This window comes from Lingula anatina, chromosome 1 (genome assembly GCF_051362555.1).
Source record: "Lingula anatina isolate TDL-2025a chromosome 1, LinAna3.0, whole genome shotgun sequence".
Taxonomy (NCBI): domain Eukaryota; kingdom Metazoa; phylum Brachiopoda; class Lingulata; order Lingulida; family Lingulidae; genus Lingula; species Lingula anatina.
In genome coordinates this window covers 48374766-48391742 of record NC_141767.1, presented here as the reverse complement: position 1 = coordinate 48391742, position 16977 = coordinate 48374766, and the positions used below count along the sequence as shown (strand labels likewise).

Below are 16977 nucleotides of genomic sequence, written 5' to 3'. Positions count from 1 at the left end.
GAGAGGCATTATTTTGTGTGGAAGAAATACATTAAAACTATCTAAAAATGGCATTTAACACACCATTCTCTTCTTGGGTGGGAATATGAGCTTTTATTAAGATTCTTAAGCCCAGTTCAGATTTGGCACAACTATCAATTTGACTAGTGTATCACACATAGAAATTCATAGACACAATTTAATTTAAGTGAGCCGAGCATGACCTTCCATAACTATAAAAAAGTTGAAAGAACTGTGCTGATTAGATGTTATTCTAAGATTTGTGATGAGATTTTGAAGTGCAGGTAATGTGTTTTAATGGTGACAAATAGATCCATTTGCTTGGTTACCTTTGAGATAAAACTGGGGTGACAGCTTTGCATGGGGAAGTCAAGCACTTCAAGTATGGGGTTTGGAAACTTAAGTTTTGTTACAGTCTGATATGGCGCAGTACTGTGATCAATGTCAGTGCAAAAAAAAAAAAAAAAAAAATCAGATTTCAAAATCTAAAAACTGTGAGCTTAAAACAAAGATCTCTTATATTTATACATGTCCCAAGCCCAAATCTTCTCAATATCAGCAATTTTTTTTGAAAGCTGCCAGACAAATGAATAAAGAAGAAAAAGAAAAAACTATAAATGGTAAAAATATCACACATAAATTTCATTTGTGGATATATTATTTTATGAAATGCAGATTTGCCTCACAGAATTTTATTCCCCAAGTTTTATATATACTGAACATAACACCTATATAAGAGCTATGTATAAAAGTACAAAAATAAATACTCAATAGATACAATTGGTGTTAATCAAATATCATTTATGCCTTCTTACTGATAAATCACGCACCGCTAATCTAGAAATCAAACATGGAATAGCACAGCCAAATAGCATGTCATGGTCATCAGTAGATTGGCAAACAGACTATCAAGTGCTCAAATCTTACACAAATTAGTATCATACAAAAAGGATTTGGGCTGTGTGTTGATTTAAAGATTTTGTTATTCATTGATTAAATGACATCTTTTTGTGTATGTCCTTGCTTGTAAGAAGACAATACAGATTCTGTAAATGTGTATATTGTCTAAGAATAGATTTATCCTCAAATTAATAACCATTTGGGTTGATTAGATCCATTTGGGAACTAAGTGGTAGTAATGAATGCAGATTGGAAGCGTAAACAGTAAAAATGCTGGGAAAAGTGGATTTTGTTTACTACGAATGTTTGCATATAGAACCTGCCCTGAGAATCAAATATAATGGATCACTTGAGTTTTCTAAGGTAGTGAGGGTGCTGATAACTTGCCAATTTTTCTAGGATAGTAAATGAGCTGATAACTGGCAGTCAAATGCAATTGAAGCAGCAGTTCACTTAATATTGTTAGCCCTTGCACTAATAAAATGTACTTGGAATTTTTGAAAAGTTTTTTGAAACCTTCATTTAGGTATTGTGAAAACCAAGAAAAGAAATCATTTGTAAAGTACCTGAGGGATGATTAATAAAACTTGAACTTGGCTGTGTAGTGATAGAAACCTGTAAGAATTGCACTTCTTTTATTACAAGTATTAATATACCTAGGATTATTACTTATGCTATTATGATACTTACAAAAATAAACACAAGTAAATATAGAATGCTCCTTGCAATGATATTCCAAATAAAGTTTAATTGTGTTTCCAATAAAAAAATGGTTAGCAATAGACATTTGACTTACAGATGTCAGCTAAGTAATACTGTGGACTGTATCAATATTTCTCATTATCCAACTTTAAATTATTTCATCAAATGATAAAGGCTTGTGTCTCCTTTTTCCTTTCTAACTTTCAACAAATGTTAAGTAACTTATCATGTACTAGGAATTGACTTTCCTCACTCCAGTGCACTTGCCACTGTGGTACATGCTTAGGTAATTGTATTTTCGATGTAGCACCTGGACAACAGATCACTAGTATGAGATGTCATGTCTAGGGTTCAGATGGATTACAAGGAAAACAGTCTGCATGCTGTTTTGTGCTTGGTTTTGTTAGATTTTGCGCTTGGTTTTGTTAGATTTTGCGCCGTTTTTGAAAATTATATTGATTGGGTATTAACTTAATGATCTTATAATAATCTTATTAATAGTCTTGGAGAAGAACCATTTTTTGCATAGATTGAGGATTATGAGTATCTTTTTCGCTGGAAGGAATCACCTGGACAGCCTAAAAGAAGGTGTTTATTTGATGGAACAGAAAGGAATGCAACCATTTTGTTTAATGATGATGTAATAAATGTAATTTCGAAACTCCAAGGAAAATAAACAATTGGGTCTTACTGATAGAAAGGACATGGGTTAATTACCCCTAAGACATCAGCACAGGTGGATCATGTGCAAGACTGCTGTTAGCTTCATTTCAATTATTATGCTAATAATCAGAAGGCCATGTAATTAGAAGTGAACTTGGATTTGTTCTTTTTTCTTTCCTTTTTTAAGAATTATGGTAAAGTACTGGTGGACATTGTAAATAAAGCATATACAATTAAAAAAGATGGTCTATTTAACAGATACGTCATGTATATATATGCTTAAAATTGATCTGTATTTCCATGCAATGGCATAAGTTACTTATATAACAAAGTGAATTTCTGGTAGTGAAATGCCCCCTTCTGCATTAGCATTCAATACTGAGATGATAAATCATTGATGCTGAAAGAAAGGTTAATTCAAAAGTACATTTTCATAGGGTAGAAAAAGAGAAGATTGGAAAAGGAAATTTCTGTATCCTTTAATATTATAATGGCCCATATTTGATATATTGATATCTCTTTTGGCAAAACTAGGCAGTACATAAGTTAATAAAGCTTTCCTCAGGGAAAATACTATTTTTACTTAATCTTTCTTTCTGCAGTAACACCTTTTCATCCACCAAATCAATCTTTCTTACCCATTTGATGCCCCCTATTAGAAAGTCATTTATTTTGTGCATAATCATTTCATATGACATACAGTCGAATGATAATTAAAAAAGAAAAAACTTTATCTAGAAAAATCACCCAGGCTAACCTATCTCTATAGAAAAGATTGAATTTCTGGAGATTCCTTGTGACACATGTCAAAACAATGCCCTCAAGAGCTCAATCTGTCTTGAGAAATCAATGCCTTACAGAAAATCACTATTCCCAATGATCCCACATTGACAAAAGGATATCAGCTGCTCTTTGACTGTCAAACATCTTTTCACCACTTTTTGTCATCTCATTTCTTTTCATTTCATTTTAGAGGTCAGCACGCCTTCATTTAAATGGATATTTAAGATTGGTGATGATCTGAATTGTTTCTGTTTGAGAGAAAAAGGTTTTTAAGTCAATTTTTTTCATGTTAAAGCTTGTTCCTGTACTGCAACAATTCCTTGGCATTGAAATTTACTGGCTAAAGATCCAGATTTCAGAAATGAACCTAAACACTTTTTATATAGAGTAAAAGTCTTTTTCAAGAAAATAATGTGCATAGTGCTTAATAAAACTTACTTGCCTCAGTCTATACCAAAGGTGTCGGGCTCCTACCTGTTCTGTGCATTACTGCTATCCTGCCTTCTGCACATCAACTACTGACTCAATTGCTTCTGAACTTAACTTTGGTTATCCAGAACACTAAGGGACCATCTCAAACCTTCTACAGAAAAAGACACTTTGTTGTTTTAGAATGTTATTATTTGATGTCAGTCTGTTTTCATCTGCACCACAAAACAATTATAAATATTTGATTGCATTATCCAGTTTGATTAATCATTGATTTTTATAAAAGTTTAATGTCACTGTGACATAAAGGGATTTATTCTTTGTAGGGGTAACAGTTGCAATTCACACACTTAGGAGACTCTTAAAGTGGATTTACATGTCATATATGACCAAAAAGGGTATTTTTATGTGCAGACTGGAGTAAGCAAAATTCACTATTTTTTGTGAGATGCCCCCTGAAATGATTTAAAAGACTACCCTACAATTTCATTAAGATCTTGTCATCCCAATTTGTTTGTGCTCTCATAAAGAAAGCAATCAAGATAGTGGATGGCATACAATGTAGAATGAACTAAAGAATGGTCATTTTGTTTCCTGCACGTAGGAACAATACAATGTTGAAAGTACTGATTGTGCGCACTCCATGGTTGTAAAGAAACTTTGATAAACTTTTACAATTACTATCAGTGCTAACAGCGCTGGCAGACAATTGCTAAAATGGGGACTTAATCCTTAATTAAATCTTGGGTGTCAAGAGATGTTACCAACTTTTCTGTGGTTTGGAATTTCATTTCATTATTCTAAGTGAAATGGGGACTGCAGATTATCTTCATTAATGAGTTTGTGAAAAATGGGCCAATTAATTTGATAAGGTTTTTGAGTAACAAATTGATTATACTGCAACCATGGATGTTTCCAGATTTTCTGATAAAGCTTGTAGCTTAATTTTTAATTTTGTCATTTAATTTGTCCCACCAGAGAATTGAGAATTATGTTCTACAATGGAAACGTGCTCTGTGAGGTCATTGATTAAGTTGAAGTTAAAGTAATTTTCTTTACTGAAAAAATATTGATTCTATAGATATTTGGTATCAATGTCACTAATCCTACCTTCTGGACAGACTCAGAAGCAGGCCGGGGATTAGCAGTTATATAGTGTTTTAGTTTGTATTTTCACTTAGAACAAATATGAAGACCCAGTCCTAACCATCCTTTCTAATACCTTTTAAGAAGTCACAAAGAATAGTCCATATACTTTCAGAAAACAATGAATTCCAACTCTCTATAACCTCTTTGGCTGCATATACATGTACAATTTGATCACCTGAACCATTTTGGCATCCAGTCATATGGGAGGCAAGCAAATGACGTCATTTGCAAAAGATCTATAAAACAACAGCATATACACACAGGGGCTGTAGGAGGAAATATTTATTTTTAATTAACATAATGAGACCTGCTGTGCTATATTCCCTAATCATATTTTTATGAAAATAGCAGTTCACAGATCTGGAGATCCAGTAAAATTGTATTTTATTGACAGATACAGGTGGCAAAGCATGAAATTAGACTGCCACATATTTAGTGTCTTGTCCTGTCTTAGCTGCTAGATCTCCACTTAATTCTAGGAACAGGTTGTTGTGCTGAACTTTTGGAGCACCTGGCTGTTAAAAATGTAAACTGTCAGTATCGCTTAGCTCATTTAAAATACTTCGTAATTTCAATTTTTATCTTTTAAATTTAATCCCAATTTAAATCTAGGGCTCATAATAAAAATACATTAAAAGTATTACCTAAATGAAATGCTTGTTAAGATGATAATTAATGAACTGTATTTTTAGAAAAAGATATGATGCACTGAACAGTTAGTACCAATTTTATGAGACTGCTTCATAATACATGTTTGTGATATACAGTAGTTGGCTGATACACCGACTTTCACAGCTGGTGCCTGGCAGTGTTTCATCAGCCAGTGTTTTTGTGGAATCACACTATTATTAGGAGATTGCTCCACTGGGTCATTAAACAAAGTGAGATACTAAAAGGGCTGTTTTTCTTGTTGATCCGTGTTCTATTTAGAGCTAATTTCTGATCTACATGTGTGTGCTTTATCTGCCATCCCTTCTACATCACCCTTAATTCAGGTAAATTATAACATTTCACAATCACTACCCTTAGGGTCACACCTAGTGGCAATGTGCCCATTTCCTCCTTTTCATATCAAAAGTGGTTTGAAATGGGCATGAAAGTTTATAATGGACATTGTTGCTGATGAAGTATTCACATACTGCAGTACAATATAGTCATTATTTATACCAAATATATGCCAGCTGCAAATACCTAAATTTGTCAAATGAAGTTTGCACAGTAATACTTAAGCTACTTTATCTTATTAACCTGCAGATGATTTAATGGGAATTAGTTGATTGCATTACCCCATGCATTGACTTGAAATAAGTGCACATTTTTCCTCCTCGGCTGCATCAGCCTACATGTATTTTTGGTTGCCTAAAGCAAGTTCAGCACTTGTAGTAGAGCAATCCTAAGAGTAGAGTACATCAAGTGTTTATATATGCAAACATTATGTAAGACCTAGACATAGCTAGTCTCATCCCCAGCAGCACCTTGCTGCTGAAGCTGCTTTCTTTACATAATCAGAGATAATTGTGTCAGTTTTCTTGTCTAACCTAGGGGATACATGTCTGACACCAAAGATATACCTGGGACATTACCATTTTAAACCACCTATTGACTTAATAGAAAATATCTATTTCAGTAAAATGATGCTTTGATTTAGTATTGAATCTGGGTTTGGATTTGGGTATTTTATGTTTATTCACAAAGAAATACTAAAATAAAGAAAAGGTGGGTATATGTGTGAGAGAGAGTTGGGCACAAGGAAAAGTAGCTAGAACACTTATCATAAGGGGGAGATAATTAAAAACATTTTGGAAAAAGACTAAAGAATGAGATACCCTAACTTGTCTAAGGCAAATAATTTATACTACTGAGGTTCCTTTGCAGTTTGAATGTTACAAAAAAAAAATTCAAAAAATGGTGTAAGATTATGTTTGAAAGTTGTATAGCAGTTGTAGTAGGACTCCTATTAAACAGGTTTGAAAACTTATGCAATAAGTTTATAAAGTCCTGATGAGCACTTGTATTATTGATCCTTCTTTAGTCGAAATCATTCCGTGTTAGACTCTCTGGCACTTTTTAACAAGCTCAATTTACTGCACATAACGCCTTCTGCTTAATTGACTGGACTTAAAAACAGGCTGAGGTTTCAACTATCTGATATTCAATTGAAACCTAATTTTCCTTATCCATTATTGTGTAAATGCCATAAAAATATACAATTTGCCAGTCAGCTACTAAAATCAACTGCAGGAAGAGCTTGATAATTAAGGTTAGGTAAAGTTTATGAATATGTGATATTAGACTGTTGAACTAATTATTTCTCAAGTTTTGTCAATAGTTTCTGGGTGATGGGATGGGAATCACTGGGTAGAGATTGCTATCTTGTCTTAGTCTGGTGCTGTAAGTTACAACAGTTCCCATTTAATATTGACAGGATGCCACATGTGAATTTGATGGGACTTTAACTTGATTTAGCAAGATATTTAGTGTGAAGAAGCATCTAGTATACAGCGGCACCAAGGACACAGTCAATTTTTGTTGTAGTACCAATTTAACTATTGAAGGGTCTAGGCTTGTCAGGTTGAATTACGGAGCCAAACCAAGTACATACAAGGCTTCTGTGCAGTTTTTGCACTGAACTGCCACTTTGGGAATTGACGTTAGTGTTTTATTCCAATATTCGGGATAATTATTAGTCTCCAAGGCATTTTTCTATTGATTGATGGAGGCTAGGCCTGCCTGTTGGACGCTCCTTTGCCTCAATTGTCGCGAGATCTGCATGCTAACTAGTGCACAAGACCGAACATGCTTCCAGCTTGGGGGTAATCCAAAAAGTGCATGTTGCCGGGAAATTAATATACTACTGGAGTCTTCAGGTTTGTCTCCAGGTGTGTACATGCATCATTAAGGCCTTTGTTGCCACTTTCAGTTTATAACTATACCATTGCCAAAAGAATAGTCCTTGATCAATCAACTGGACATTATATTTTGTTCAGTACAGATTTTGTTACCCATTTCCTGGCATATAGTGGTGCAATATTGTATCTGATTTAATTATCACTTACTTCAAAATGTCCATGGAGTAGGCACAATGTACTTAATGCTGTCCCTTTAATTGATTAGAAGATTGACAGAAAAAAAAGCAAAGGTGCATTAATTCACTCTAAGGGGAGTGGACCACACTTCAAAAAAGTTGTGATTTTGGTACATTTTTCTCTCTATTTAGAAATGTCTTCTTATCACATTTGGTTTGTAATATAGACAAATATAATTTGTTAGATAATTAAAGATTTCAATATAACTTAGAGATCAATGGGTCATGTATATCAGTTTATAAATAAAACAACAACTAGATGGAAGTAGGTGCCACATTGACCTGTTCAATCATTTATTTTTGGATCTTTTCTTGACCAAGATTTGAACTCTTTTTATTTTTTTTATGATACAATTAATAACTGATCAGTCTCTGGAAAACATTACCTGACTAAAAGGACCCTTAACTTAAGAGTATTTCTTGCAACAAATATGTCCTGGGGGGAAACAAAAGTCACAAAACTTATGCTATAAATATTTTTAAAATAGTCATGAAAACTACAGATACAAATCTCTGTTGTAAAGGTTCTTTCCACTGCTAACATGATAGAAAAAAAAAACAGACACGGAATTCTTCTTGTTCCTTTTTTATAAGAAAACACCAGTAGCTATAGTTTTATCATTTCCTCTCAATATGAAGACAACCAAAGAGAGAAGCAGTCTTTAAAGAAGAGTTAATACAATTGGCCAAGCATTTATGGATCAAGAGACCATGCATAGATATAGATATGGAAATGTGGGCGGAAAGTAAATGATCTTACTCAATCAGTTGGATATACATTAAGCAGGTAATGATGCCTGCTTGTATGGATCTATTGGCTAGGTATGTGCCAGTGGCTCCCTGCTGTGTGTAATATATGCTGGCATGCTCCAGGTAGCCCAGCAAATAGAGGGCTCTGCATGGATTAAGGAAACACAAGCAGCATGGGCTTTCATCTTCATGCATCTTTACTTCTACAAATTGGATGCTGCCCCCTCCCCCCCCCCCCCCCCCCTTCCCTTCCTGCCTTTCAGCATCATATTTTCACATAGATGAAACAATGATTTTTAGGTTACGTCTTTTGTCTTCTGAAACAATTTCAGCTTCACTTGTAGTAGTTACACTTTAAATTTGTATCAAAATTAGACTGGCTGTTATCCTGATATACCAGCATTTTGCAGTAATTAAGATGAAAATCATTGACATAATTGCCATTCCTAAGATGTTAATCATTTGGACATGCTTTGCTAACAGTACATATTATGATAAATGAAAACCTCCTAGTTGCAACACAAGTCATATTCTTTTGAAATAGATCTACACATATGAATATTCGTGACACATTTCGTAAGTCAAATTCTGAATTTTAGCAATCAATCAATATTGACATAATGTTAATAATGAAGGCTAATTTGATTTGGAATACATGGTGCTGCATCAGCTATTGCTTGTAACAATGTTTATGTAAGGTCTCAAATATGTCCCATTCTTATCTTTCACTTCACATTGACCAATATTTGAATTTCACAATGCTGTGCCAAATGCACATTGTCATATGCAGATTTTTTAACAACAGTAAATATGTGTACACATTTTTCTCTATTATGGCTAGTGTTTCATTACAACTTATGCATTATGTAGCATATTGCTGTTTTGTTAAGTTTTTTTTTTCTGAAAAAGAATATTTTACCCAATTACAGTCTGTGTTAACTTACTTATGGGTAATTATTGATTTACAGTTTCTCTTTCTAACCAGATTTCTTACCTGTAGTTCCCTGTGATACAAGTAAATCAGTAAGCCATAAAGCATTCCAACATATAGAAAAAATATCAGTTTTTCGCAAAATTTGATTAGGTAGTAATGAAAAACCAATTTCTGCTAACACTTTATAAGTGTAATGAGCTGAATAGAACTTGTACCAGGACAGCAAAAGAAGACAATGGAGAATTGATCCTGAACCAATGAAAATCATTAACAATCACAAAAACACGCTTGATAAAGTTATTTGATATTCTGATTTCGGCATGCAGAGTATTAATGCCATAATTGTTGTTGCACAATGTAGACTTAAGGATTGTTTAGGGGTCATATCCTAATATCAATCAATGAGAAATGCATTCTACAGTTTTAGCAATTAAGATTGATGGAGCCGTGTAGGTTTGTTTGTTCGGCATCTATAGAGTAAAAGAAGTATTTTGCATGCATTGAATGTGTAGTTAAAAACAATGAGGCATGGCTGAATATTTTATGATCTGCTGATGTTATAGATGGTTACGTGTGTAGATATGTCATGTATTGTAGAAACCATTATGCTTTTCCTTTCTTCATTTCCATGACCTTTCATGCAGGCATACTTAATAGGAGATAAAAAAAATTATCCAATATTGTGTGATTTTCTTTGAAAATCCATTGGCTTAACAAGTGCCAATTTGGGGTTATTGGGTTAAAATCTTTAAAAAGAAGACATCAATAAATTTAATAAACCGAAGGTAAACTGAATTGGCAGGTCTATCTTTGTCCATTCCCCAAAGGTGCCCAAGTTCAATGGTTTATCAAATTCTGTCTGTGAATTAGATACGACCCTTTCTTTACAACTCTCTTAAATAGACTGGATGTTCTAATTAGCCTAGAAATCTTATAGAATTGTTCTTTTGCAACATGATCTTTTTGAGTGAATTTGAAAGGGAGAAATAATTTGCCTTCTCAAGTTTCACACTTGATAATAGTTTTTGATATTGGCTGTAGTTCTGTGGGAACAATTGTCATCTCACGTTACCAAAGCATTTCTTTTGCATTTGTCTGAGCAGGGGTTAGACCATCAGGTTTGCTAAGACCCCAGGGTGTTCCTGCAGTGGACAATAAAAAGTTGAGTGAGTTGCCCCAGCTTTTACCTCTCAGTTACCTGCTTAGATCTGTCAGAATGGTCTAATTTTCCCAGTGATAGTTATCTTTTTCTACAATCTGAGATAATTTTCACATAACACATTTTAGGTATACATAGTGTTACATTTTCATGTATAACTTTAGTGCTGGAAGAGAAGAATTGCACAATCTTCTAACAAATTCTAAATGCTATGATATTTTTGTTTTTATATAGTTTATAATTAAATATCTTTGATTAAGGATATGTATGCCTATATCATACAAATGTTTCTAGTATTTTAAATTCAAGTTATGATACATGTACTGTAAATATATTAAATACAGAGTGAGTTCTAGCGATTAGCTACAGTACTGAATGAAGTGGGTTAATTGTACAATGCAATCTTCTCCTTACTAAGCCACTAGAGAACTACCACTCTCTGAGTTTATTGCATTTTTACACACAATTATGTCATTAATCGTCTATTCCTGAGGTGATGGAATGCTTTATGATGCAAAAATGATATCTTACCTGTGAATGATGTGGTTCAGATTTTTCCCGCTCACTTGCTCACACACATGGGGACTTCGTTGTCTGCAGTGAATGAATACTCATGACACACATAGGGTGTTTATTGTGAAAAATCAAAGAAAGGCACTGTTGTTGTGTGTTTACTGAACTGAGTTATTTTTGAGTCTATTTTCTCATTTCTGCTTACCTGCCTTTTTGAAAATTTGTGTGTTTTTCCTGCACTGTCAAAACATGGAGCTTGGATTTGTTGATCCAACAAGAAGTGTGAGTAGTCACAGAAGGATCTGCCAGGGTCATGGGAGCAATTTTGAATTTACAGAGCTTTTTGTGGAAAGAAAAATATAAGGACCTCAATGTGTGCACAGATTCCTATGCCACCCAAAACTGAAAATCTCACAGTTCATACACACATTGAATGAGAATTTTAATTCAAAACATTATGAAAATAAAGTAAATTGCACATAAGCAAATTTCGCAAATGGACCTTTGAAGCTATTACATGCTTCTGTTTGGATGAAATGGAATGGAAAGATTTTATAGGCACATGGTATTTTTATGACACAATTATGCTGTTTTTGCATTGAACTGGCTCATGTTTCTGGTATTGTGAGTTACACGCTGATAAACACCGACATTCAAAAAGGAGAATTTGCATTTATTGCCTTCTTGGGTTACTCTATACCAGACAGATTTAATGAGCTTGCTTTAGTATTGCATTAACTAAAATTACACTGTATTAAACATTCTTTGATACCCTGTGTTATTGAAAAACACGGGGATCTTTTGTGGGTGACTTTCATGTATTGTTCTTTGTCTCAGGAATGGAAAGGATATGTGGTAAAGCAAACAGCCAGTTTCCACTCTTGCATCACCCATGTTTGTTACATTTTGCCTACAAAAACAGCAGTGGTCAGGGTTTGTCAGACAACTTTCTTCAGTTCTTTATTCGTGCTATATCTAGTGTAACTGTTTCATGCCTCAAGTGGATAAAATCATGTTTCTGAAGTCAGGTTAAGGTGTGGATTCTCACACTGAATTTCACAATGTGACACCCAACTTAAATTCAATGTTTGGTATGCTTTCGTAGAAGAGAAATAAGCATACACTGAACAACATTTACAAAATAGCTGGAATGTTGTGACAAAAAAATGGTCACTTTACTAATTTCATTCGCTAAGATTTCATTCTTCATTTGATATTTTGATTCGAACACTTGAATTTCCTTAGGATAAATCTGTGCAGTTGGTTGGACTTCACCTACCCAACATATTATAGCACAAAAATCAATTTGTTATATCAAACTTTTTTTTTCTTTGTGGAGGTGAGATATGATAAGTGCATAAGCTACTCTTGTATCTGCCAGGCATGCTCAGACTACATGAATATTTTACTGATGAATAAAAAATGTGAGGTAAGCTTACAAATGTAAGTCAGATCCCTTTTTGCCATAAAATTGTATCATGCATTATTACATTTTCCATTTCTTAATAAAAAACAAAATATCAGTTGAGATACAAACATGTTGAAGTAATCTTCCATAGATGCTCTTTTGTTACATTTTTAATTGCTCTTGTTTAGATGCAGATATTGCTTTTCAGGCAAACTTTTATTTTTGTCTTTTAAGGGGTTATATATATATATATATATATATATATATATATATATATATATATATGCTGAACAGGGCCCTAGTTCACAAGAGTATACAAATTAAATAGATCATGGTAGACGCTGAAAGCTGTTAGAAGATAGAAAGCTGTCCGAGTTGAAATGTCATTTTGTTATCTTCTGAACTGGTTTTGACTTCAAAGAAATTTGGGAACTCCAGATGGGCATTGGGATGATTCAAATGAAGATAGAGAAATGTTTTCTCAAAATAGAGATCTGCACTGAAAATTAGATTCATTAATGAAGAGTGATAGAACATTGATTAGTTATAGGCTGGGGTGAGATATTTTTATCTTCCATTCCAGAGAGTATTTTTGATCATTGTACATGGGCACATAAATCATGCACTTAAAATTCTGGCCAGAAAACTGTTCTTCAAATCTTGTCAGTTGCAGTGTAGATACTTATTACATATCTATATTAATAAACTGAACTGACACATAGAAAAGAAATTTGTGTGGACTTTTTAGGCACAGGGCTTTAAATAATGAAACAAACGTTCTAAAGACACTTTTAATGGCAGACGCTTAAGGTGTCTTTCACTGAAGATGGGTGAAGCTTTCTCAGTCTTTGTAGGACGTGCAATTATAAAGTCAACATAGGCAGTCATAGAGTGCATTCCCAAAGATTTAGATCGATCCAGCCGGATAGACCTAACTACCTGGAGGTTCACACTAAATTGCAGTCAGCCGAGCGCGCACAACAGTTAAATTCCCCCTTTACAGCTTTTAGAAGCCGGGACAGACGCTTAAGCCGACTAAGCTGACAGTATTCTAGTGAGACTCCCCACAGGGATAGATCAATCTAAAATCTGTGGGAATGGGGTAATAGAGAACCTTCATTACATAGAGCTGACCGCAGTTTGACTGGCTTCTCAAAAGATGGAATGGGATGAGAATTGGCATAGACTGTATACAATGTCGTATGTGGTTGTATACTAGCTAGTATTTACCAAAGGTTTATAAGTGTTCAATCAATTTATTGAATAAATTTAAAGAATTTTTCACAAATGGCTTGCTCCAAGTCTTTGTCATCTGTTGGTGTCTCTGGCAAGCCCCCCCCCCCCCTTTTTATTTTGGGCAGTAGCTTTCTAATGTCTAGTTGTGCTAGTATACGTCTGGGTGCTGTGGCCATGTTCCAAACTTCTGTGGATCACTAAGCAGTTTTACATTTTGTTTGCATTAACCAAAGACTCATAATTAGAGCATCAGTAACAATAAATGGCAGACACCTGTTCCTAAGGTATATCATCCATTTTTTATTTGTTTGCATTGCGTGTAATGCTGAAAGTGGATTTGATTAGGAAGCTGTTCATATATTGTAACTAGCTGATTGCACATGTTGTGATTATAGTTAATGATTTGACCTTTAATTAAAACTTTTTTGAACACAAGTCACAATTTTCAGAATACAAATATGAAATGAATGAGTAACAGATATATTTTCACATTTATAGAGAATTGTTCCATTGAAATCATTTGATGAATCACAAATAGTAATTATAGACATTTTGTTTGTTTTATACAATATTCTTTACCCGTGCATACATTCGTCTTCACTGATGTTACACAACTTTCTGATCACTATGTCAACTTGTTCTTTATTAGAAATATGTTTAGTTGTGTAAGTACATATGGAACAACATTTCTGCGTGTTATCTCAAGGTAAGTTAACAAATCACTTACAAGGTAACATGTATACATGTATATTTGTGAATAATCTCTTTTACTGCACATATATATAAATATGGCTTTGTGCAGATGATTGATTAAAAAATCTCTAACCTGAAAAGTTGTCCTAACTGATGTGAAGTTTCGAGAGTTGGACATTTTAATGATTCAAGCATAATTTTTTATGCAGTTTACAGAGTGTATGGTCATTTAGTCAAATACCAACCAACATACCAACCAGCTTAGCCTACCAATCAATCGATTCTTCAATTCTTTTGTCACAAATATGGAAACACGTTTACTCCATCTCTCTCTCTCTCTCTCTCTCTCTCTCTCTCTCTCTCTCACACACACACACACACACACACACACACACACACACACACATGAACATTCATAATCTGATTGTAAGTGCTCAGAGGCATGATGAACTGTGTAGAATGAAACAAGCACCATGCAACAAATACATGAAGATATATTTTTACTGCAGTTCTAAAAGAGCACCTGCTGATCTTGTTAACCCAGCAAGCAGCAGACAGGAACACATTTCCAATAATTGCATCACTGTTATGCCTTCTGTACACAAATAATTCTCCAGACCAGACCAAATAAAACTCAAATCAATTAAATGAAGAGACAGGAAAGAAATTGATTTTTTTCTAGTTAAGAAATATTACACAAGTAAATTCAAGTGTAAATACATGATTATTTATGTCTAGTCACTCTTCAAATTAAGTTATTGTCCTTTTAAAAGTTGTTAGGTTCTAATGCAAACATGTAGTATCATATGGTTACTACACTCCCAGAATGCAAAAACAGTACTCTTCTTTATGAAAAGCAGCTTACAACAAAACAGAAATTGATGAAATATACATGTGATATTTTGCTGCCTTTCATTAAATGACTTATCTAATCTGTTTATATTTTGTGCTGTTGCCTAATGCCATTCAGTCCCATTTAGAAAATTAATTTTTCAGTCACTATCTGACATAACTTAGATAAAGCAAGGATGATGTATGAGGTTATGTGAATAAGAGGGTTTCTATTTTTTATTCAAATGGTTTTAAAAAGTGGTGGTACTTAGGCTCTGTTCACATGAAAAATCTATTTTCTAATAATCTAAAAATCTATTTGTGGTATCTTGTGATCACGGTCTGTGCCCTGAATACCCCATGGCATAATTACGGGCAGTGCGAGCCAGTTACTTTCAAAGCTGTAATTAATTCTCGGCGCTGCCAGTAATTACGCCGCAGGGTATTCAGGGCACAGACCATGATCACAAGATACCACAAATAGATTTTTAGAAAATAGATTTTTCATGTGAATGCAACCTTAGAATTACATTGTATGTGGATTGGGCTGATGCATGTATGTTAATTGCATTGGTATATTTGCATGTATATTTTTCTGTTCGTTTTCTCTAAAGATGTGCAGAATCACAGCCTTTAGCATAATAGTACTTATTCACTTTGCTTTGGATGTTACTTTTGTATTGCTTTCCAAGACAACTTTCCAGACAGATAAAAGTTTTGCCTTCATTGATATAAAAAGTTTGTGGATTCTTGCATGTTTTCTAGCCTCTTATAATATCAAGCAGTGCTGTCTTAGATGCTTTCTGTTGTAGACTTTGCATTTTATCACAGGATAAAAATACATAAATGCAAAGAGTTAGTGAATAACCAGAAGTTAATTTTTTTCTGAAAACAAATGATGGGCAATACTGAAAAGGGACGACCAAATGTATATGTAAAATACACTTAAAGAGTCGATCTTAGACAAGGCACTTGACACAAAAATTGACACAAGTTTCCTTTTAAGCCAGTTGTTTTTATTGTTAATCTGTTAATTGGTTCAATGTTAGGTTATGCATTTCAAATGGGGATTTGACCATTTTATGTTTTTATAGACATTGCATGATCAATGCAAATGGCAGTATATAATAAATAATATTTCCTATAAATATTCTGCATCTACACAGCATGCCTTTGGCTTTCCATTTTCCCCATATTAATTTTTAGTCATAATATCCTGTGAATAACAAAATAATATTTATGGATATTATTTGCATTTAGTTCATAATCAAGATGATCTACTTTGATATATATCTTGAGCAACCTGAGATAATACAGTTTAAAAATGGGATGTAGTTTGAGTGCTTTTTAAGCTTGGACTTCTGATCTAATTGGTGCACACAGTCAACTGCGACCTTCTGCTCAATACTCTGTACAGTTTTTGCGGGTTTGGCTTCACCTTTGACGTAGTATCAGTATTAGTTTAAGTACATTGCTAGGGTGTAATCTGGTTTGTTGTTCAATTTTAAAACCAGATGGCACATATTTTTGTTATATTGTAAGGAGAGTAGGCTACCACATGAATATTAAAGACATGCTTATTATCCCAAAAATTTAGAAAAATGAGAACCCACTCCATTTGTTAGAGATAAAAAATATTGCAATATGTCTCTAGCTATTAAAGATCCCTTCTAATTTAGAAAATGACCCGTCTACATAGCTGAAATTTTTATATCAGTTCTGCTTGAGTATTGTGGAATGTA

The 16977-nt window shown here is 33.8% G+C and overlaps 1 protein-coding gene across 10 annotated transcripts in view; it reads right to left on the bottom strand.

Moving 5' to 3' along the window:
* Positions 1-11382, bottom strand: part of LOC106172252 (neural cell adhesion molecule 2) — a 56203-nt gene extending 44821 nt beyond the window's left edge. For 3 of the 10 annotated variants that reach the window (XM_087001827.1, XM_087001832.1, XM_087001831.1), the window contains exon 1: positions 3491-3612. The gene's annotated coding sequence lies outside the window, so the exon portion shown is untranslated. Of the gene's footprint in view, positions 1-3490; positions 3614-9455; positions 9474-11085; positions 11164-11272 lie in introns of those variants that run through there. The other 7 variants (XM_013552887.2, XM_013552900.2, XM_013552951.2 and 4 more) reach the window with 6 other exon arrangements.
* Positions 11383-16977: the final 5595 nt, after the last annotated feature.